Source organism: Amia ocellicauda, chromosome 3 (genome assembly GCF_036373705.1).
Source record: "Amia ocellicauda isolate fAmiCal2 chromosome 3, fAmiCal2.hap1, whole genome shotgun sequence".
NCBI classification, from domain to species: Eukaryota; Metazoa; Chordata; class Actinopteri; order Amiiformes; family Amiidae; genus Amia; species Amia ocellicauda.
This window is the reverse complement of record NC_089852.1, coordinates 16,064,106-16,090,038: the sequence shown is the minus strand read 5'-3', so window position 1 is coordinate 16,090,038 and position 25,933 is coordinate 16,064,106. Positions and strand designations below refer to the sequence as shown.

The 25,933-nt window shown below is 37.2% G+C and overlaps 1 long non-coding RNA gene across 1 annotated transcript; it reads left to right on the top strand.

Annotated features, from left to right (window-relative positions):
* Nucleotides 1–14,578: 14,578 nt before the first annotated feature.
* Nucleotides 14,579–16,421, top strand: LOC136747270 (uncharacterized). Its single transcript, XR_010816459.1, has 3 exons — nt 14,579–14,781; nt 15,145–15,221; nt 16,154–16,421. It is a non-coding gene; the product is annotated as an uncharacterized LOC136747270 (long non-coding RNA).
* Nucleotides 16,422–25,933: the final 9,512 nt, after the last annotated feature.

Sequence of the window (25,933 nt, the reverse complement as noted above, 5' to 3'; positions counted from 1 at the left end):
GTGAAAACTCTCTGTGTGAAGAAGTGTCTCCTGTTTTCTACCTTGAATGCCCTGAAGCCCAATTTCCATTTGTGAGAACCTTGAATTTAAAACTAGACATATCAACTGCTGAGGTGATTTAAGATGTTTTATGAAGTTTGGGAGCCTCTTCTAATGGCTCATTTCCACTGACTGAGCAGCCATGCACTGCTGACCTTGTCCAGCCCAGCCCCGCTTTCTGAACTCTCTAAAGACATGGCCATTCTCAGAAGATTTTTTTATTTAATTTAGCCGAGTAGTGTGTGGTACTTCACTGAGCTGTTGAAATGTGGAGGACTTTCCAAATAACACTTCACACAAAAGATCTGAGGATGGGTACACTCATTAGGCAAGGTCTGGTACCAACCTGGGAATGCAGCACACACTATACTCAAATCATGAGATGTCCTGGTTTATTGTGGTGTGCAGCTGGGAATTGTCATATTAAACGGAAACATCTATTTATGGGAGGGATTAAGTTATCTAATCAGCCCTGTTGACTTTCAATCACTTAGGACTATTTACATCTTTCACGTCAGCAGCCAAAAAAAAAGAAAAAATAATTTTCACAATTTTACAAACATGGACGCATGACTTACAGTTGGCAGAGAAACTTCAAGAAGCATCAAGAGATTCATTTGACCTTTAAAATAATAAGAAATAAAAAAGAAAACTAAATGACACCCCCACTTGTGGATTATGGATCAAGAGCGCAGCAATGATGAGAGGCACGACACTTGTCCGCATCACTGACCTGTTCCCTGTTATGGTATCTACTTATTAAGATCAGATAGCTTAAACTGTCTTCTGACTGGAACTTTACCCCTGACATTTTCCCTTGGCAGCCAGACCCTGTCTTTAGTGCCCATCTGCACTGTCAGATCAACACCATACAATTTGCAGGCACGAGGCGCTGCTCAGACAAGCTGTAATTTCAGCAATCAGTTAAAAGTAATAACTATAAATTACACTGCGTAAAACCCAATGATTACCTGAAGCTCATTCGTAACTGCACACAGTCAATCATCACATCTGTCGAAAACTGAGGCAAACTTATCCTGGCAAGAGACCTTTCCAGATTCAGTTTCCACCAAATTTGAACACTGAGGATGGCAAAGGGAAGATTATTTTTGTATACATCAAAGGAATGTCTGAAGTATTGTATGAAACAGAAAATATATATGATTAAAATATAAAAGTATAAAGACCTCAATCATTTTTTTGTCTGCAAATGAAAACTATGGCTTGTATCAGATATTCTGTAAAGAAAGAGACTAATGAGCCATTCATCACACACAGCTTAATACCCTGAATGAACAGAACAATCCTCCATAACTGCTATAGCCACTGTAGTGAGGATTAAACTAAGATTAAATATCAGGCCTAATTGTCCACTGCAGATCTTCAGCTTGTAGTTGGCAGTTAGCTCTGTTTGACCACACTGAGAAATACAGACCAATTATTAACAAGAAATGGACAGCAGTCAAAAGAAAGTACAGAGACTGAGTTGTAACAATTGGCAATCCTGATCCACCTCAATATAATCATGTGACCCTGCATGCTGGACAAGGATAAGGGTGAGTCTGGGAACGAGGTTACATCATCCACTGAGATTGCCCTTGTAGCTTCATAAAAACCTCATCATTAATATATTTTCCTTTCTCATGAATACACTGAACTCACAACTGACCTAGAACAGATACCTGTGTTTTTCTGTTAGGTTAAGTACAGTTATATAGTTTGGTTTGCACAGAAGGGGAGTGGGTCAGGTTTCCCAGTTTTCCATATCCAGGCTTCAGACTTCATGCTTACTGTGTAATAGTCAAAACTGTGGAAACACCTGCTGTTTCAAAACAATCTGCTTTTCTATTGTGAGAAAAAAAATAAACATCACAATATATGTTCTCCTAATGCTTGGGTTCATTTATCACATTAAAATGTCTGGTCTCTTCTTTCATTCCAGTTATATAGTAAAAATAAGTTATTCCAGTAAAAATAATCGATTTCATTATTTAAAAGCATTAACAATGCTAAAGGGTCGATCTAGAATTCTCTATCTATGGTTTTGACAGTGCTATTCACAGCTTCATTGTGTAATGAAAGTTGACATTCGCCTCCGCTAACAAGGGGGCTGTAGTCGTTTTCATTCTCTTAACACGTCCCTCTGATTTCGACATGATCTTGCGAGTCTGCGCAGATTTCTGTGGGCGGGGCTTAGTGGCGTCAAGCAGAAACACTGCAAGAACGCGCATCTGTGAATCTGCGCAGAGCTGCGCTTGTCGAACGCGGCCCTTGTTCTGGAGTGAATGTGCCTCCGCCAGATATCAAAAATACATTCCATGTGTATTGCGTGTTGACAGAAACAAACAAATGTGATAAATGCACAATGAATGAAGACGAGATGGAGGAGAGTAGTGTGCAGGGCCGGCTCTGGTAGTGTGGGTGAAACTTCAGAGCAAAGTGACCCCAGTGAATCTGTCCCGAAGAAAGGTGTGTCGTTGATAGTGTGGACATGATTTGGTTTCAAGACAACTGACACAGAACAGGGAAACGTAATTCAATGTCATTTGTATACTATTATTTTTGCTTTACGAACAGTATAAAATGGCCCTCATACCGTAAAAAATGTGACAAATACCGTGATACTGTATTTTGGCCATATCGCCCAGCCCTACAACCCACTAGTTTTCTGCAAATTGGAAGAGTGGAGCAGAATTGTTTTAAACACACAATGCATTTGCATTACAGCCAATGTACTGTGTCGCATTGATTCATAAGATCACAACGAGACCTTTATGTGTGCTAATTGTGGTGATGAAAAACATTTGTAGCTGATTAACAGAATTAGGCACACATAATGCCATTACTGTCCGTTGTTCCGGAAATTATCCATCCATTGAGCCTTTAGGATTATGCATTAATGGGTCAGCAGTTTAAGTAAAGTGTGCCAAATGACTAATGTCATCATGAAGCTAATCCTCTGGGATGTGAGATTTTATAAACGGATCGAGAAAGGCCCTAGAATTAGTTGTTAGATGGGAAGTCTGTGGAAGTTACCCTGCCACACTAATAAAGAGAGTCTTAAAGACTGCCCACCATACACAACTGAACTGGCATTTGAGACTGTGAGGGATGTCTTTGTCTGAAAATAAAAAAGTAACTTCAAGTAAGATACAGGGACGTCCATATATCAAAATGTACACAATGCCACTTTACAACACAAATGCCGCCAAGTACTCATTGAAGGGAAACCACACATTCAAATTCATACCACAAAATGTATGTAATTGTACAACCAATGTACTAAAGCTAAACAATCAAATCATTTTATGAATATAGGAATGTACACAATCGCAAATTAATGTATGTATTATAAATATAATGTATTTTGTCAGAGGCTACTATCTAATACTCATAACTTACAACGTGAAAAGGTACCAGCATGTAATTTGTGGTTCATGCAGGTCCAATTGTTTAATTTGGTCTTGGCCATAGTGAGTGTGAGAGGGAATATATTAAAACCTGTTTGGGGTGCCTATGTTAAATCCTATGTGGTTGATATTCTCCTAATTTGTGCTCTAAGGAAGCCATCAGCAGTCCTGGTTAAATATTTTAGGTGGTATTCTCCCATTAGGCAATGTTGTCAAGTATCCTCCCCAGCACTGGAAAGATTAAAAGCCTGTGTGTTCCTATGGGCTGCATCAATATGTAATGATTTTTTTCTCCACAGCATCAGCAAGACTGCTATCCTGCCTCCCCTTTATCACAAAAACAGACAAGTCTGATGCAAAGGCATTTCATACATGGCTATGGCATTTCAGGTGATTATTTTATGTGTCAGGTGACTGGGGGCTGGGAAGAAAACTTCAACCTCTGTAGAGGTGCTAAGCTTAGGATTTATTTTTTTCCTGTTTTCCCATTCTTCTGTGATCAAGGTGATCAGATGGAATTTTCCCTGAGAGACCTAAAGCATGCAATTGCGATTAGTCAAGGACATTGCGGCACTAACAAATCAATGTACACGCAGCGCTGGTGTCATACATTATGCAGATACACAGATTGCCTTGGAATAGAATAAAATACCTGCTGTAATTGTCTTCCTTCTACCAAATATTGTCTTCTCACGCTAGTCCAGCAAAGTTGGTTAACACTGATAGAATTGTTAGGTTTACTGTAGGTCATCACATTCACTTACAAAGGTCAGGTATCCTCCTTCAACCTAGACCAAATTAAAACTTTGACCAACCTGTGAATCGCAAGTGACAAACTTCTGTACCATTTCACCTTTTACTTTATAAGTAGTAGAAAGTGTTCGATCACAATCATTTAAACTGTGGTTGGGGACAAATTTGGAATGATCAACTGGCAGGTAAGTCAAAGTTATAATATAGTCTGGGCCATAGAAAAAGAGTATGCTGCCGAGATACAATCCTAAACATATTTTTTGAAATCTTCAAGCCTTTGTAGGACATATGAAATCTATGGAAAAAAGTGCAATTTGCTATTTTGGGTGCATTAATTCTGCAGTAAAATAAATACATTACACAGGCTACATAAACAAGGTTTTTCAAAAGTTTTAAAATCCAAAGCAACATTTGTACCCTGATTTTTCAGTAGATAGTAAAGGTATGTTATTAGCAGTAGCTAAAGAAAGCTTTTAAAAGATAAATTATGCCCCCCCACACGCAAATAAACATATAAACATTTTGCTTGATATAGTTCAGCATTAGTCAACATGAAACACATTTCGAATGAATGAAAAACAGTTGTGCAAGAGATTACTCTCCAGTGTTACTGTGAATTTCCTGTACGTTCTTGTTGTTTCTTTCCATTCTACTTATTGGTAAAATAAATTTGACTTTTTATACAGCAGCCTGCTCTTTACAACAGTCTTCATTTATCTTTTATCTCTCTGTCAATAAGTGTGCACCATAGACAAAGAGTCTAAAGGTAACTAAATGTGCTCTAGACCTATTTAAGGTCTTCTTATAAGAACACATTTTTACAGACCATTTCTCCACTTAGTAGTAACCTTGAGAGAGGCATTTTGAATAGGCCCAAATCTACACTTTATGTCAGAGAACATTTGCCAGTTCTATAAAACCATTTCCGTTCTTTGATTAATCTACAAGGTCAAATGATTTTGTGTTTTCAGGATTGGGCATTTTATTGCCTTTGTTACAGTGTCAGCACATCCAGTTTTCTTTCTTTTTTTAAAGTAATAATACACATACTTATAACCTGTAAAAAAAACATGCAAAAAAACAGAAATATGGACATAAAAAGTGGAATGGACATTTTACACACTTTTAAACTCAAACTGTTAAGATAATGACTAATATTAAGACAACACTGATAGCTAATTGAAGAGCTTTAAAATGGAAATATCTGAAGAATACTTTTAGCTTCAGACCAACAATTAAAGTAAAGCTCTATAATGAAATGTATATATATATACAGTGAGGGAAAAAAGTATTTGATCCCCTGCTGATTTTGTACGTTTGCCCACTGACAAAGAAATGATCAGTATATCATTTTAATGGTAGGTGTATTTTAACAGTGAGAGACAGAATAACAACAACAAAAAATCAGAAAAATGCATTTCAAAAAAGTTATAAATTGATTTGCATGTTAATGAGGGAAATAAGTATTTGACCCCTTCGACTTAGTACTTGGTGGCAAAACCCTTGTTGGCAATCACAGAGGTCAGACGGCATGATTTTTCACTGAGTACTCTGGACTTTCTCACTAAAGTATACAGTCTTTAATTTTTTAAATAAAAATAAAGAACTTTCACAACTTTCAATGTAATTAAGTGTGGTACAGGTGCTTGATAGAGGTTTTGTTAGCAGTACCACCAACATACAATGACTTTAAAGGAATGTAATGTTATCAAACACAGTTTTCCATTAAACTCTGGAATTTCCCATTATTCCGATACCTTATTTTTATTGATACATTTAAAGCAATCATGACTGTTCACGTTTGTTGTAGCGCGGAAGATTCTAATCCTACACCCACTTCATTCTGAATCTTATGAACAGGCCTACAGGGTTAATTGCTCAAGAGTAGCATTTATGTAGAAGGGATTTTTGAAAAGCCCTGAATTTGTTAACTTGCATAGGATTTACCAGAGACAACAAAGCAAGCAGGCATAACCTGCAGTCAAGTACATATAGAACAATGTTAAAATCCTCATCCAGGTAAAGACATCTATTAAAATCCAATATGCTGCATTACCCAAACAATCTCACTTCAAGAAAGATCTAACCCACATCACAAGCCAGATATCAAAGATTAGACTAGACACCTTATTTTATTGGTTTTGAGATTCAGTGAGGTCAGGCTTTGAAATTCAGTGGCTCTAGGCTGAATACGTAATAGCCATTACTACATGGAACCCATTTCAAATTAGCCCCAATGAAAGGAAGATATTTTACGGTTCTGATCGGCACAGAAACCTAAAACAAAATTCAATTTCAAACCTTATTATAGAACTCTGTTATCAAGATTGGGAAAAAGAAACAAAATCATGTATAAAGTAATTTAGTTGTAAATTGATGGCCTACTGCACACATTTTTTTCATTTCAACCTGCACATAACTTCTGTTCTCTTGGGATCACAGTGGCTATAAAAAAGTATTACTTTCTCTAAAGCCTTAACTGTTCATAGAAGGTGTGTCTGTTTACAGTTTACAGTGAAGAATTATAGCCAAAACTTCACTTTCACAGGGACATATGTTGACCTAGTATTGCCATTTTTTTCCTATCATCTCATAAAAAGTGAAAAGGCATTTACTTGGAAACAGAGATGTTCACAAATGTATACCTCTACTCTTTAGTTCCTATAAACTTTCAAAACACAAGTAATGCACAGATACAGTCCAGGTTACAGCCCGAACACAACTGTACGACAAATGTGTTCTGTCAAACACAAACAAGGTTAATGTCTATTACAATGTTTACAGTTAAACTGTCATTTGGTTTAAATCTATTTCTAAGTGTTCAAATGAGGCAATTTACTGTAAAGCCCTGAAGGAGTGTTTCTGAGATCCAAGTGCTAATTTTAGCTGCAGTATAAAGCAAAATGATTCCAGCCCACAGAACGAAACTATAAATATCATCATTAGCTTTCCTCTCAGCATCTCCATGTCCTTTTTTAGGACTTTCATTAAATGCTACCAAATGGTTGAGGCCGTAAAATGCAATTTTAGCTTATTAAGCCCTATTATATTAGCAGCAACAGGACTCTGAGGGAGACTTGGACAGATTCCACTGCCTTTTTAAGAGAAGCCTAGGTACAGTAGCTCATAGGAATCTATACACATTGAATATAACCTAGTAGTGACCTGAAGAAAAATACTGAACAATTTATTTACTATAGAGGTGTGTGCTGTAGGAAGACATGTCTTAGTCTTGGCATCAGCCATTATGTACAGATATTATAATTTTGTTTGCAATATTTTAAAGTCACTAAAGAAGCCACAGCTACCACACACATTCAATTACAAAACACCCACAATAGACTCTCTAATGCAACACTGAAACACAGGTTGCTTCGTCCTGGGAAAGGAATCGTGATATCCCATCAGACTCCAGAGCAAAAATGGAAAATAACATAGGGCCACTCTCAATGTTTTGGTCCTGTGCGAAAGATTGCAGTATTGAATGTAATGAGGTTACTAAGGTCAGCTAAGAAATGTGTTAGATTTAAGAAAGTTTACAAACGAGAGGAGGCCATTCACCCCATCATGCTCGTTTGGTGTCCATTAATAACTAAGTGATCCAAGGATCCTATCCAGTCTATTTTTGAATGTTCCCAAATTTTTAGCTTCAACCACATGACTGGGGAGTTTGTTCCAGATTGTAGCAACTCTCTGTGTGAAGAAGTGTCTCCTGTTTTCTGTCTTGAATGCCTTGAAGCCCAATTTCCATTTGTGTCCCCGGGTGCGTGTGTCCCTGCTCTGGAAAAGCTCCTCTGGTTTGATGTGGTCGATGCCCTTCATGATTTTGAAGACTTGAATCAAGTCCCAACGTAGTCTCCTCTGTTCCAGGGTGAAAAGGTTCAGTTCCTCAGTCTCTCAGTAGGACATTCCCTTCAGACCTGGAATAAGTCTGGTTGCTCTCCTCTGAACTGCCTCTAGAGCAGCGATATCTTTCTTGAAGTGTGGAGCCCAGAACTGTCCACAGTATCCAGATGAGCTCTAACTAGTGCATTGTACAGTCTGAACATCACTGCCCTTGTTCTAAATTCTAACCTTTTGACAATATACCCTAACATTTTCTGGTACTTTGCCTGTCACTCTCCCTCACCCCACACTAACCACTCTCCCTCATCCCACCAAACCATTCACTTAACAAAAACCCACTATTTTTGCATCACTATGCTGCTTTATAAGCAACCAGGGACATACATTACTTCATTTATTATTATTATTACAACTACTATTTTAGATTGTTTTACCAGTCCACCAATTGTGATATTGACTATATTATTTCCCACCACAGAGTTTGACATGTTGCAGATCCTTCCTTAAATTAATGAAATTTATATTTGTTCCTGGATCCAACAGGCCCAAGTTTCACTGTCACACAACACTGCTTCCCTGACCTTGATATACAAAAAGAAGGTTCATGTAAAGTCATGCTTGACAGGTTTAAGACTTAGCTGATTTTATGGCAGGTACATTGCAAAAATACATCTGCCCTGATCACAGACCTCCTGAGAAGACCTGGGACAGCCGCTGAGCTTCTGAATTTCCGGATTTGAGGGCAAGACTGTATTTTCCCCCTTGACATTTCAATTATAAATAAGAAAAGAAAATGCCATTGCTGAGTTTGCTCAGGTAGTAAATCTGAGTATGTCTTTGAGGCCAGTTTTATAAAATAATGGTGTTATTTTCAATGTAATCCTCCTGTAGCTTTTACTTACTGTGAGATTAGGTGTTGCGGGATAGGAAAAAAAAAACGACCTTGGAGGACATCCTAAAAACGTACCTAGAGGCGACCCAAGCACACCTGGCAGCACAACAAGAGTTCGCAAAGATGCAAGTGAGCCAGGCAATCTGAACACCACCCCAAGGAGAGCGATGAACTGCATTAACCCTGTGTCAGAGAGGGAGGAGCTGGTTGATGTTCTCTAAACTATAGGGGGAGGAGCCAGTGATGCAAAGCATGAGAGGAAGAGCCACTACATCTGCCTGAGGATAAGAGGGAGGAGACACTGACATTCCCTGTGTTGGAGGATGATGAGCTGCTGATGCTTCTGATGCTGGAAGTAGGAGAGCTGCCAGAATGGCTGGAGTCCGAATGGGAGAAAGAGGTACCTCTCCCAATGGACGAAGGGGAGGAAGAGGAATCTCCACAAGCGCCTGATCTCGAGTGGGAGGAGGAGTAACCGCTCACAGAGATCGGCCAGGAGGAAGAGGAGCAACTGGAATTGCCTGAACTCGACTGGAAAGAGGAACCAATCATGCCAGACAGTGGGTCGGACTTGGGTTTGGACTTGAACTTTGAGTACGAATTATGGATTGGATCATTGGCTGTGTGTGTTTGTGTAATAGTTATATAGTTGCACTTTGTATTGCTCTAATATTTTGTCCTGGACAAGGGCATCTGATAAATATTATTATCATTACTAATATACACTACCAGTCAAAAGTTTTAGAAAACTAAACTTTTTTCAGTTTTTATTGAAATGTAAGCAGTTCCAAGTTGAATAACCTGAAATGGTACAAAGGTAACCGGTAAACTGCTGGAGGTTACAAAAAAAAGTTTAGGTTACCATAAACTGAAAAATAATGTACATTTCAGTTATATATTGTGTTACTACACCCTCTTAAGCATTATTAGGCAGTGTTACGCGCAGCTCCTGAGCATAGAAGTTACACTGTTCCTACAATGCACACAGCATTTGAAAGCTTATTGTCTTGGCTACCAGTGCGTTTCATTCTCAAAATGAATCTGCATCCAGACAGATATGTGGACTTCATATATAATTTCATTTATACCTGTTCTGCTTTTTCAAACTGAAATAGACATCACCACTTTTTTCCCTCTCTGCTGAAATCCTTCAGATTGGTCAGGTCAGGTGTTTCAGTTTGGTTTTAAATGTACTTCTGCAAACAAGTCAATTTCATTTAATAAGAAAATAAAACATCATAAAATAAAAGAAGACTAATTACAAATCTTCCTTTCCAATTAATCCCACTTCTGCTTTATGTAAATGCCGTACTTCTTCACACATGCATGCCCAAGGCAATACAGTGTCCTGCTCAGTAAGCTTTACTGGTCTGTTAATGGGAGACAATCTGTCGGCAGATTCCCTTTGGTGGAGCTCATTTCCTGTCGTTCTTCAGCTTGGATGCAGCCCAATTTAATTTGTGGATTAGAGGCAAGTTAAAAAAATAAATGTTTAAGAGCGTGCAAGGATTAAAATCTCATAATTACTGAAAATTGGTTTAATTTGGGTTTATAATCGTGCCAAGTCCTGTCACCACATTCATAAAAAACACAACATTAGGGACTGTGAGGGGGACAGTAATTACCACTTTTTTCCCCAACTCTGCCTTTTTCCTTGCACACCATTATTTCGCATTGAAATATTATTCCTTCATTTGGCCCCAAATTGGCACACTGGCCCTATACCATAAATGATGCCTATGATATGAGTGTTGTAGTCTGCAAGCTATAATTCACAAGTTAAACCTCCACACCCAGGTTACCAGTCCACACAGCTCATAGCCATGAGGTTTCTTGGTTTTGGATAAAACAGCAACATTTCTTTCTAAGGATTTACCAAGCCATAACCTCACTTATTAATCATTGTCAAAGGCAGTTGCTTCGCCTTCTGAGCAGCAAGTTGTAGACTGCTGCAGGGAACCCACCACCTACTTTAACAGGTGATTATGTAATAAATAAAATACAGAGATGACTGTTTTATATGATAGCACAGTTGTCATTTCCTGGTTAGGGCTCAGAAGGTAGCATGTTCTATGTATACTGCAGACTTTTAATGTATGTATTTATTTATTTACCTAACACTGCTTGAGGTACATAATTACTTGGGAGGCACTAAAATTGTCACCAGTTATGGAACAAACTGCATATAAACCTATTCATATAATACTGCATACTCTTGCTTACTTGTCAAGATCCCCAAATTATTGAAAATGAGTTGGCCATTTTCAACAATAATTGCATTCTGGTATCATACCTGTCAGCCACATTTCACCCGTTCACCACCAGAGGTCATCATCACCTGAATACTAACCATGCAATCATCCAATTAACATTCCTACATATCATGTGCACTTGTCCTAATAATCCTCTGCACTCATTGGTTCTACCTCTCCCCACCAGCTCCACTGACTCTACTCTGCCCTGCACTTAAACCCCTGTTTGTATTTCAGTCATTGCTAAGTCTCATCTTCTTCATTGCAGCATTTCTAAGCACTACCTCTGGTTATTTACTTTCTTGTGTTCCTGACCTCCTGCCTATGCTTTTCGACCACCCCGCTGGATTGCCTGTTGCTGTTTACCACATATATTGACCCCTGGACTGTCTTTGAACCTCGTCTCTGGGATATCCCCTTTGTATTGTTAGCCGTGCTTCCTCTGTTGGTGAGCTTGGGCTTGGGTTCACCTCTGCTGTCTGCTGGGACATTACATCTGGTGGGGAATTGTAAATGATATAGACTAAAAATGTAGACCTGCAATCTGTAACGTTGGAGGCCATTTATTACCATTTAATGTACCTCAAGTAAAATCAAACCATTGCAGTTTTAGTACAAAACTTTGTAAATGTATATTCACTCAAGTTACAATTAAGTTACTACTTCTCACACTCAAATGCCATTAACTGGAAGTGTAATAAAGAAACCCAGAGAGCAAAACAGAGGGACGTTTTTATTTCCAGTTCTTGGAAGACTGCCTTTTCCATTCCCGATCTACCATTCATCACAAAGCCATTCTTAATAGCCAACATGGGAGACAAGTCTGCTAGATAAAAATGGAACAGTGGTCATTTTTCTAATAAGTGATGCATCTAAACATTTAAATACTATTTTGCTTGCCACTTCAACGGGCATGAACCAACTGAAGGATAAAGTTCAAACATTTCAAGTGTAGGGATGCCTTGATTATTAAATCATACTTTTGCTGGGAAGGCCCAGAGAGGTTGACTGCAGACAAAGTCGGATGCTAGCAGTGTGTCATTATGAAGATGCATTTAAAAGAAACTTAGGCTTGGGTCAGAGACTGGAAAGGGGATTTGACTATAAGAGGAATCGAATCTTAATTAAATCTTTGATTAAATTAAAAGTCCTTAGTAGTGAAGATGGCGGCATCACTTACTATTTTGACAGCCGGAAGTCCCGCCCTCCCTACATACCATAGACCGGAAGGCCCACCTCACCTTCCTGTTACCCCCACCTTTGAACCGGAACTTCTCTCTCCATCCCAGCACCCCCCAGGGTTACCCTTTGACCCTCCCTGTCAGCCATCTTGGCTGATATCGGCCAGTTGCAAGGTCATAGGTCATCTGGTAAGATGGTAGCCATTTTGTTAGGGTGTCCAAGGGCACCTCACCCTGCTGGTGTTGGAGGTGTAATGTTTAATAGCATAAACTGTGTTTTTAAGGTTATATTGTTTTATGATACTGTGTTGGTAAATTAAAAAATAAGAAAATAAAAGTTTTATATATTTTAGGTTATATTTTATGATACTGTTTTAGTAAATTAAAAAATAAGAAAAGTTTTAAATACATATATATTAGGTTATATTGTTTTATGATACTGTTTTAGTAAATTAAAAAATAAGAAAAATAAATGTTTTATATATTTTTAAGGTTATATTGTTTTATATTTGTTACATTAGTGAATGCACAAATGTAGCCTTAACATCTATCATATCAATATCATATTTAAGAATATATTGCATTTAATTTCATTACACATACACATACACACACACACATATATATATATATATATATATATATATATATATATATATATGTTTTATTTATCAATAGACACTAAAGACATGTACACCACTTTTCTTAGAGAGACACAGTGAAGCACTATTTGTGAGTACTCATATGTATAAAATATGTATATATAATATCATTTGTTTGTGCTCAAATGTATAGAATTAATAAAATACACACACACACACACACACACACACACACAATGGTGACTTTTATTGTGACAAACAAGCATTTTACAACATGGAACATAGTCAGAAGTAGAAAAAGATACTCCAAAAAATGTTGTACAGATACTTGTAATTAATTTCTGGTTCACAACACCAACATTGGACAGAAAGAAACACTGACCTGTACGGAGTAATGTCATTCCATAACATTTCCAGCATATTCCATATATATTCTATTAAGTCTTTCACTGTTGGCTTCTTTTTCAAAGTTATACCTGATTCTGGCAACAAAGTACATCAGGTATCTATTGTAAATAAAGTGAGAAACACTTAAGTTTATATTCCTTTGAAAATACCTTATTTTTCAAATCTACAAATACATGGTGACAACTGCAAGCATGAAACACATACAAAACACAGAAATAGGGACCACATTGCAAGGATATAATAAGCACAAATGGTATTTTACTGCAAATTTTAAGTTTTGTAAAATTATTTATATAACTTCTAGGAGTAATCTGCAAACTACATAGTGAAAATGCAATCAGTCTTCAGGAAACACATACAGCAGACAGAAATAAGCACAACGTCATATTTATATGACCCAAAACTGCATTCTACCAAACCCTGAAACTCTGAAAAATCACTACAAACCCTATGTTTTGTAAAATGGCTTATTTCACAGACACAGAACCAAATAGGCTCACCCTCAACATAGTCCAACACTTACACAAAGTATGATGTAAACTTAAAGGTTTACCAGTAGTACAGGGGTATTATTAATCTATTCATGCAACTTTTAGACACTTGTGTAATACAGAGCTAACAACGGCATTGAGAGCGGGTAGCAGGGCTTAGACAATGCTGTGCGCTGGGGTTTAAAATGACTCTGTAGGCCAGGGCTTCAAAACCTTACCCCATTTTAACATGGTCAAATTAGCCTCCAACCCCTAAAATACTAAGACATGTTTTTTTGTATCATATGTATCATGTTGTATTACTATGTACATTAATGTGGTTTATACTTTTGATTTAATTTGACATAATTTTATCATATTTTTAATTTACAAATTCATATATATATATATATATATATATATATATATATATATATATATATATATATATATATATATACATATAAATAACAAATACTATATAATAATAGTAATAATAATGCAATCAAAATAACATTGTATTCAAGCAATAACAGGGTAGCCTAAATATACAACATATCTTAAAGTACAAGTAATCTGAAAGCTGTGTACGGTCTCAATGCATTTGATGCTGAGGATTAATTCAACTGAAAATGGTCAAAACAGTGGACTTTTATTGAATGTTAAATTTGACAGTGTCCTCTCTTAAGGACCTGCTGTCTGGGGGCGTTGCTGCTTTGGGTGTGTCCAGTGCCATTTCAGATAAGAGAGGCTCTGCAGGACAAGCAGGACAGAGACCCGTCTCACAGACACTCTGCCTGCTCTGCATCTCCCTTTCCCCTCTCCACCGCTCACAGCTGAACGATACTCTGAATCTTACACAGAGCGCTCAGCTTCTGACGCTGATGGCAAGACCGGGCCTGGCTCCGAGCCTGAGGAAAGCCATGAGGTAATTCAAATTTATTTAATTTCTATACTGTGAAATGTCAGATTGAAAGTGGTTTCTGTTATAATGTTTGTATTGTTTACGTATTTCATGTATTTTTGTACATTTTTGTGTTGACGAGTCCTACATCAACATGAATGTGAATTTCAATGTGAAGAGCACATGTCATGCTCTGTAATGCAAGGCAGCAATGAGGGGCTGTAGAGACACTCATAAGAGTAGCAGATTAACACTTTTTTATGAACTACTAATTTGTTCTATTTTAATATAATATGAAATGTAGTAGAAAGTTGTATCAGATCAGACCACTGGACAGAAACACCCCACCAAGACTGAGTTTTCATGTTTCTGTCCTTGTGTTACAAGTCACCTACAAACTGTTGACAGAGTGGATGAGGGTCTACAGCAGAGGTTCCCCATCCTGCGGTTGTGACAAAGTCAGGGTGAGTTTTGTTTAATATGTTTTTAAATTATTATTATTATTGAATTATTATTTTATATATATTATTTTGTAAGTAAAAATATGATTGTTTAATATGTTTTTGCATTATTATTACTATTATTATATAGTATTTGTTATTTATATGTATATATGTATATATATATGAATTTGTAAATTAAAAATATGATAAAATTATGTCAAATTAAATCAAAAGTATAAACCACATTAATGTACATAGTAATACAACATGATACATATGATACAAAAAAACATGTCTTAGTATTTTAGGGGTTGGAGGCTAATTTGACCATGTTAAAATGGGGTAAGGTTTTGAAGCCCTGGCCTACAGAGTCATTTTAAACCCCAGCGCACAGCATTGTCTAAGCCCTGCTACCCGCTCTCAATGCCGTTGTTAGCTCTGTATTACACAAGTGTCTAAAAGTTGCATGAATAGATTAATAATACCCCTGTACTACTGGTAAACCTTTAAGTTTACATCATACTTTGTGTAAGTGTTGGACTATGTTGAGGGTGAGCCTATTTGGTTCTGTGTCTGTGAAATAAGCCATTTTACAAAACATAGGGTTTGTAGTGATTTTTCAGAGTTTCAGGGTTTGGTAGAATGCAGTTTTGGGTCATATAAATATGACGTTGTGCTTATTTCTGTCTGCTGTATGTGTTTCCTGAAGACTGATTGCATTTTCACTATGTAGTTTGCAGATTACTCCTAGAAGTTATATAAATAATTTTACAAAACTTAAAATTTGCAGTAAAATACCATTTGTGCTTATTATATCCTTGCAATGTGGTCCCTATTTCTGTGTTTTGTATGTGTTTCATGCTTGCAGTTGTCACCATGTATTTGTAGATTTGAAAAATAAGGTATTTTCAAAGGAATATAAACTTAAGTGTTTCTCACTTTATTTACAATAGATACCTGATGTACTTTGTTGCCAGAATCAGGTATAACTTTGAAAAAGAAGCCAACAGTGAAAGACTTAATAGAATATATATGGAATATGCTGGAAATGTTATGGAATGACATTACTCCGTACAGGTCAGTGTTTCTTTCTGTCCAATGTTGGTGTTGTGAACCAGAAATTAATTACAAGTATCTGTACAACATTTTTTGGAGTATCTTTTTCTACTTCTGACTATGTTCCATGTTGTAAAATGCTTGTTTGTCACAATAAAAGTCACCATTGTGTGTGTGTGTGTGTGTGTGTGTGTGTGTATTTTATTAATTCTATACATTTGAGCACAAACAAATGATATTATATATACATATTTTATACATATGAGTACTCACAAATAGTGCTTCACTGTGTCTCTCTAAGAAAAGTGGTGTACATGTCTTTAGTGTCTATTGATAAATAAAACATATATATATATATATATATATATATATGTGTGTGTATGTGTATGTGTAATGAAATTAAATGCAATATATTCTTAAATATGATATTGATATGATAGATGTTAAGGCTACGTTTGTGCATTCACTAATGTAACAAATATAAAACAATATAACCTTAAAAATATATAAAACATTTATTTTTCTTATTTTTTAATTTACTAAAACAGTATAATCAAACATTATAATCTAAAATAAAATATATATGTGTATTTACAACTTTTATTTTTCTCAAATGTATACAATATAACCTAATATATATGTACAACTTTTATTTTTATTTTTTAATTTACTAAAACGAATCATTAAACATTATAACCTAAAATAAAATATAAAAAAATATTCTTATTCTCTTTTTATTTACTAAAACAGTATCATAAAACAATATAAATAAAATAAAATATATATATATTTAAAACTTTTCGTATTCTCTTTTTATTTACTAAAACAGTATCATAAAACAATATAACCTAAAATAATATGTATATATGTATTTAAAACTTGTATTTTCTCATTCTCTATATAACCTTAAATATATGATTTTTCTTATTTTTTAATTTACAAAAACGAATCATAAAACATTATAACCCCAAATTAAATATAAAACTTTTTTTTTCTTATTCTCTTTTTATTTACTAAAACAGTATCATAAAACAATACAACCTTATATACACTCACCTAAAGGATTATTAGGAACACCTGTTAAATTTCTCATTAATGCAATTATCTAACCAACCAATCACATGGCAGTTGCTTCAATGCATTTAGGGGTGTGGTCCTGGTCAAGACAATCTCCTGAACTCCAAACTGAATGTCTGAATGGGAAAGAAAGGTGATTTAAGCTATTTTGAGCATGGCATGGTTGTTGGTTTATAAAGAATGGTGTGAAAAGGGAAAAACATCCAGTATGCGGCAGTCCTGTGGGCGAAAATGCCTTGTTGATGCTAGAGGTCAGAGGAGAATGGGCCGACTGATTCAAGCTGATAGAAGAGCAACTTTGACTGAAATAACCACTCGTTACAACCGAGGTATGCAGCAAAGCATTTGTGAAGCCACAACACGTACAACCTTGAGGCGGATGGGCTACAACAGCAGAAGACCCCACCGGGTACCACTCATCTCCACTACAAATAGGAAAAAGAGGCTACAATTTGCACAAGCTCACCAAAATTGGACAGTTGAAGACTGGAAAAATGTTGCCTGGTCTGATGAGTCTCGATTTCTGTTGAGACATTCAGATGGTAGAGTCAGAATTTGGCGTAAACAGAATGAGAACATGGATCCATCATGCCTTGTTACCACTGTGCAGGCTGGTGGTGGTGGTGTAATGGTGTGGGGGATGTTTTCTTGGCACACTTTAGGCCCCTTAGTGCCAATTGGGCATCGTTTAAATGCCACGGCCTACCTGAGCATTGTTTCTGACCATGTCCATCCCTTTATGACCACCATGTACCCATCCCATGGCTACTTCCAGCAGGATAATGCACCATGTCACAAAGGTCGAATCATTTCAAATTGGTTTCTTGAACATGACAATGAGTTCACTGTACTAAACTGGCCCCCACAGTTACCAGATCTCAACCCAATAGAGCATCTTTGGGATGTGGTGGAACAGGAGCTTCGTGCCCTGGATGTGCATCCCACAAATCTCCATCAACTGCAAGATGCTATCCTATCAATATGGGCCAACATTTCTAAAGAATGCTTTCAGCACCTTGTTGAATCAATGCCACGTAGAATTAAGGCAGTTCTGAAGGCGAAAGGGGGTCAAACACAGTATTAGTATGGTGTTCCTAATAATCCTTTAGGTGAGTGTATATAAAACTTAAATTTTTCTTATTTTTTAATTTACTAAAACAGTATCATAAAACAATATAACCTTAGAAGTATATATGTATTTAAAACTTGTATTTTTTAATTTACTAAAACAGTATCATAAAACAATATAACCTTAGAAGTATATATGTATTTAAAACTTGTATTTTTTAATTTACTAAAACAGTATCATAAAACAATATAACCTTAAAAAAACACAGTTTATGCTATTAAACATTACACCTCCACACCAGCAGGGTGAGGTACCCTCGGACCCTGACCATGATGGATGTCACCCTAGCAAAATGGCTACCATCTTACCAGATGACCTATGACCTTACAAATGATAACAAAATGGCTACCATCTTACCAGATGACCTATGACCTTACAAATGGCTGACATCCAAGATGGCCGATATCAACCAAGATGGCTGACATCCAACATGGCCGATATCATCCAAGATGGCTGACAAGGGAGGGTCAAAGGGTAACCCTGGGGGGTGCTGGGATGGAGCGAGAAGTTCCGGTTCAAAGGTGGGGGTAACCGGAAGGTGAGGTGGACCTTCCGGTCTATGGTACGTAGGGAGGGCGGGACTTCCAGCTGTCAAAATAGTAAGTGATGCCGCCATCTAGACTACTGTCCTTGATAGTATGAAATGTGTAAATGCATAATCATAATATATAGCAGAAAACCCTAGTATTCAGTTGGCTTTACATTTTAAAACAGAGGAAGACCACATTCTGCAAAGGTGACCTGTGAATTGGTAGTCAAAAAATCAAATTATACATTTATTCAAAAACCACTGTTAATGCTTCTTGCTCCTTCTACTACAACATTAAAGACTCATCTACAGTGGCAAGAAAAAGTATGTGAATCCTTTGGAATTACCTGGATTTCTGAATAAATTGGTCATAAAATGTGATCTGATCTTCATCTAAGTCACAACAATAGACAAACAGTCTGCTTAAACTAATAACACAAACAATTATGTTTTCATGTCTTTATTGAGCACACCGTGTAAACATTCACAGTGCAGGGTGGAAAATGTATGTGAACCCTTAGATTTAATAACTGGTTGACACTCCTTTGGCAGCAATAACCCCAACCAAACGTTTCCTGTAGTTGCCGATCAGACCTGCACAACAGTCAGGAGGAATTATGGACAATTCCTCTTTACAAAACTGTTTCAGTTCAGCAATATTCTTGGGATGTCTGGTGTGAATCGCTCTCTTGAGGTCATGCCACAGCATCTCAATCGGGTTGAGTTCTGGACTCTTACTGGACCAGGCATATTTTCTTCTGTTGAAGCCATTCTGTTGTTGATTTACTTCTGTGCTTTGGATCGTCGTTGTCCTGTTGCATCACCAAACTTCTGTTGAACTTCAATTGACAGACAGATGGCCTTACATTCTCCTGCAAAATGACTTGATAAACTTGGGAATTCATTTTTCTGTCGATGATAGCAACCTGTCCAGGCCCTGAGGCAGCAAAGCAGCCCCAAACCATGATGCCCCCTCCACCATACTTCACGGTTGGAATGAGGTTTTGATGTTGGTGTACTGTGACTTTTTTCTCCACATCTAGTGTTGTGTGTTCCTTCCAATGAACTCAACTTTGGTTTCATCTGTCCACAGAATATTTTGCCAGTAGTGCTGTGGAACATCCAGGTGCTCTTTTGCAAACGTCAGACATGCAGCAATGTGTTTTTTATTGGACAGCAGTGGCTTCCCCTGTGGTGTCCTCCCATGAACTCCATTCTTGTTTTGTGTTTTACGTATCGTAGACCCGTCAACAGGGATGTTAGCATGTTCCAGAGATTTCTGTAAGTCTTTAGCTGACACTCTAGGATTCTTCTTAACCTCATTGAGCATTCTGTGCTGTGCTCTTGCAGTCATCTTTGCAGGAAGGCCACTCCTAGGGAGAGTAGCAACAGTGCTGAACTTTCTCCATTTATAGACAATTTGTCTTACCATGGTCTGATAGACATCAAGGTTTTTGGAGATACTTTTGTAACCCTTTCAACTTTTTGCAAGTCAACAATTCTTAATCTTAGGTCTTCTGAGATCTAAATTCAAGGCGTGGTTCACATCAAGCAATGCTTCTTGAGAATAGCATACTCAAAATTTGTGAGTGTTTTTTATAGGGCAGGGCAGCTCTAACCAACACCTCCAATCTCATTTCATTGATTGGACTACAGTTAGCTTTTGGAGAAGTCATTAGCCTAGGGGTTCACATACTTATCCCACCCTGCACTATGAATGTGTAAATGATGTATTCAATATAGACAAGAAAAATACAAAGATTTGTGTGTTATTAGTCTACGTAGACTGTGTGTCTATTGTTGTGACTTAGATGATCAGATCAAATTTGATGACCAATTTATGCAGAAATCCAGGTAATCCCAAAGGGTTCACATACTTTTCTTGCCACTGTATGTGTTCATCATTTATCATTAAGGCATTTGAGATTCTTACCAACAAGGTGTGTTTTGCACAGCATGCAGTAAAGTACATCAGTTTTTCAGTAGTATTTGCTGCAAAGTCTACTTGCCTGTTAGGTGAATAGGTCGGATATAGCTTAAACAGCTCTAGACTTGTCACTCATTTCATTTCAAATTTTTCCTGTTTCTATGAGGAAATGTAATCTGGCAAAACAAAGCAGGCCAAAATAATCTCCTAAGTGAAATAAAATGTGACTCAGGCTTTTTGATTAAAATCGGAAACTAATTAGGAGTCTCCACCAAAACTTCACACTGGCATGGAAGCAAAACTAATTCTCAGCTTCCTTCATTAAGAAGGTAAAGGTATTCAGTAATGTGGTGGTTCTCAACCGTGGTCTTTTAAATTATTTTGAACAGATGAAGTGTCCAAGTTAAATAAATAATGATATAATGCATAAGGAATTCTTCATTGTTTTGTAAGCTAAATAATTCAAAACAATTTAATTAATATTTCAATGAAGGTTTCAAATATGTAACAGAACCCAGATGGATCAAATATCAGCAGGACAGTGGGTCCCCAGAAACACTGATTTACGGGTAGTCTACCATTGCCAAGATATATACATTTTCCAACAATAATATAATAATAATAATGGTTGTTACTTATTCTGAAAACTGTATTCTAAACTGATTATTTTCTTTGCACCTAATAAGAGTAATGGAATCTGATAATAAATGTTTTAATGTATTTTTAAATCATATTAAATAAATAATAATTAAACATGGATGTGAACTGTATAGTATCAGTTGTCAGACTGATGGGAGGGAGGGGGGGCAGTAAAGGTAACTTGACTACTGAAGCAAATAATTGTTTCAATGAAGTGTTTAAGAGCTCATCTGGAATGAAGACAAGCTGCTGTGGCTTCAGATGTCACCTGTGAATTCAGCTCAGTTGGCCAAATGTTTCCATTGATTCTTTGATGTTTTACACTGCTGTTGTTCTTTGCATTGAGCATAAAAGTTTAAACTGGGAAACAGGACTGTTGTGCTACACTGCCAGACTCACTCAGACACTGCTTTAATGTTTTCAAATTTGTATTGTCTTGCAGAAGACACGGCACTTCAGGCACTGAGCTGGTCCACACACTCCTCAGCATGTGGGAGCGCTTTCTGTAGAAAACACCTTTAATGTTTCCTGATGTACAGCATGCAGCTTTCAAAGCACAGGGATCAACCAATGATCACAAATGAGTATGGAGCGGCTTGCCTATCAAGTCACACTACACAGCCACACTACACAACTGTCCCCTTGTTGTCTAGGGAGTCATGAATGAGTGGTGTTAAAGTACTTATTTCCCACAAGCAGAAGTTTAACATCACTGTTTTATCCTGTCAGTTTTTTAAGGTATCATACCTTCTTGATGAAGGTTTTATCAGTATCATACAGAATATGCCGAAAGGCAGCACCAGAGGCAAATATTCAACTGCTCAATAACTTTTTTTTAAATTGCCTTAAAATGTTTGTGCAGTATGACTAGACATTAAATGACTCCAGGGTGTTTGGATACATCTACTTAAAAGGCTGAGCTATTTTTTCAAACTTTTTGAGTACATTTTGGACTGACACATGCAGAGACAACATATAAACAGAAATCATAAAAAGTAAACCTGAAGTCTGCCACCCACAACGCTATTTTACATTTGCAAGTACTGTACTTCTCCACAAGCCTAGAGCTCTGACATGCTCTGTTATTGCACTGGCATATTCATTATGGCTTCTGTATTGAGGCTTAACTCTGGAGACAGGGATGCATGGATGAAACTGTCAGCAGCTTAACGGGAGAGAAGAGTAACTCCAGACCACAGGCCTTTCACAAAGGTTCCTAGTCTAGTGACAAACACTATAATTGTATAACTGACTGTCATTGTAACCTGGTTGACTGATGGAGTAGATCTTGGAGTACTTGTTGAGACTCTAAAATAAATACATACATAAATAAAATTGATAGTTACTTCATTGTCATTTCTTGACAGCATTCTTGAAAAGAATGTAACATGAAAAGCTGACTTACAATGTACAGGTGCATTTATAAAAGCTGCATCTGAACAGATTGCACACATCTACAAGGATTTCTCTTGCATCAATATTCATACTTTAGCTTTGCAGGTGGGACTGAGCATACGTTTTAAAATAGCAAGTTCTAATCATAGTACCTTTACCAATCATTCTGGTTTCACTTTGAGTAGCTTTTAATGCTTTTCCAATCCATGCCTCAACTCAGTTATGTATAAGTTCAATAGATAAAAGAGACATGTTTGCAGTTTAGGGGTACCTTTTCCACTCTATGACCAGATTGACAGCTGTCATGGCTCTGGATTGCTGTAACACGGGGTCGTTTAAGTGGGTTAGGCAGTGTCGTCGTCAGAGTCCGTTCCTTGTCCGTTTTCCAAGGGGGGTTGTCATCCAGAAATAGGTCATTATCCGTGTAGTCAGTCTTTTCATCTTCTGTTCTCTCATTAATTTGTTTTCGCTCGCCTACTCACCCTCCGTGCTTTTCCCCTCAGGTACTTTGCCTCGAGTGTTGTTGGTGGTGGACATTTAGGTCGGTGCTTAAGGCAGGACCGGTGTGTGCATTCCGCCTAGTCTGACAGCATGACGAGGTGTTTTCACTGTCAAGCAGCGTGAAAAAAGGAAGATGGGAAAACGGTGCGATCCTATAGTACCTCGTTTCGTGTATCACTCCCTGCACGCTGTCACCTGGATCTGTTGCTGTCAATAGGTCAAAACACACTCTAGGTTCAGCTGCATTCACAGACAGTTGTAAAGACCACTGCTGTACATCAGATGGCTTTTGAAGCACATATGATTCCTTGAGCTCCTCTGATTTCCATTTGCATTATTTCATGTAACATTCTGACAGTCAATTATGCAGTGTACACTACAGCATGCAAAAGATTTTGTTCTCTTTAATAAGCATTGGGTCACTGACCTGATTTCTGTTAACAAAGTAATTGAACTGTTATATATTAAATGAAATTGGAATTGAACAGGATACCTTTGATGCAATCTCTCCCATGCATAGTGCTTAATTAATTATAAATATCAAACAAATTAGGATAGGTTTGGAGGTAGTTTTAGAAGCAAAAGTGATTTAATATATTTTTGGGCCTCGAGAAATTTAGTGAATCCAAAGTATAGACATTTTTGGACTTTGTCCTGATGAGTTAAAAAAGGAATATATGTTTTTTTTTAAGTGAATTGATGAAAAATAAAATACAAATCAGAAGAGTGAAAGATGCTGAAAATGCACACACCTATATGCTTATCTTGAGCCACACAGCAGCATTACAAGGTGAATTTAAATTGTGCACAACATGCATCTTTGCATGTCATGTTTATTTTAATTGAGTAGACTGGGGTGACAATGTGTTTTTGGACTTTTTTCATGTATAAACGGATACCTTTTGAAGAAAAACATTCAGTTGGACAGCTATTTAAATTAAACCATTAGAAAAACATCTTTAGCTAGCTTCGATGGATATTTAATTTGTTCTACTTAATTTGTATGCTGTGGTTTTACTGGGAGGCACAGGCTCTTGAATTAAATGTTTAAAACTATGCTCGTAGGAAGAAAGTGATATCACAAGAGATGACTCTCCCACAAATGTCTTCCATTTAGTGAGACGGGATTTGGTAATTAGGCAAGGGTCTTAGAGACAAGATCAGTGATCTCCCACCTGGGCATAGAAGATCCTCAGAGTTGCAGGATTTCACCTTTTTGGCTTCATGTGTTCTCATTGGCCACTGCTCTGCAAAAAGTGACAAAATACAATCCCCAAAATCTTTCAGCACTTTATCTTTTATTATACTGCATCATACCTCCCCCCACCACCACCCTTTCAAATAACACAGTTTAATTTTTTTTTAATTGTATAAAATGACTAATTTAAATGATAAAAGGAAGCTCTACAGTGAAAACACAACGATCATGAAGCTCATTTAGAAGCAGCATACTTCATAAAGCCTCATTGTTATAAGTGAATATTGACCACCATAGAGTATCCTTGCACTGACCTTGCCAGAACCACACAAAAAAACTAATTAAAACCATCCATAAAACATATGCATCACCCCTGCATTAGATGTCTGAATAGAAATCTTTGCAGAAAAAAGTGCGTGGGCGGGGGGGTGAGGAGTGGTCTGCACTTGTAGCCACTTAGATTCTAGTGAAAACACCACGTATCGGAGAGCTTTGGTACAATTATGATGTGCTGTTACATGATAATGAGTGAAGCAGCTTTATCATTTCTGTAAAGGTGACTTCATAGCAAGCGCACACTTTTGAAACAAGAGGAGGAATACTATACCAAGACAGCGGCATTCACTAAATTGCGATGCAATAACAATCACAGCATATTATGTGAAAGCCGTAACACATAATGTTTCTTATTTTCCCGCCTACGTACACCACTCAAGATTTGTACAATTAAGGCCTAATTTAAATGCTGTACACTATATATAAGGAAGTGGTTCATTCAGACAGGCAGGCACCAGTGATTGACAACTGAGCTGAGCTAGGGGGTGACACAGGCACAACGTTTAGTGTGAAGAAGCCCAGACAGAGCCCGCCAAGCAAGCATCAATCTCAGCCCCTGTGTCCGTCACAGTAGTCCAGCCACAGAGATGGGGAAGCTGAAGGTCAGAGAAGAGGCGCTGAATCTATTAGCCCGAGGGGTGCAAAAACAATAAATAAATATATTGCCATAAATCACTGGGACCATTTTGGTCCTGCAGTTTGTTTAGGATGTTCACAAGCACATAGTTAACATAACAGTGCCTGGTTATCTGAGGTACAGTGGGCAAATATACAATCCTGGTATAATACAGGAGCTGACAGGAATCTCTGCAGCAATGTGTTCACATATCATCCAAACTGTCATGGTGCTGGTTTCTTAATGGTAGTAATCATGTATGCTGCTGCAAAAGCACACACAAATTGCATGGTTTATGGAATGATCTAAGACAATGCAAAATGCCCCAAT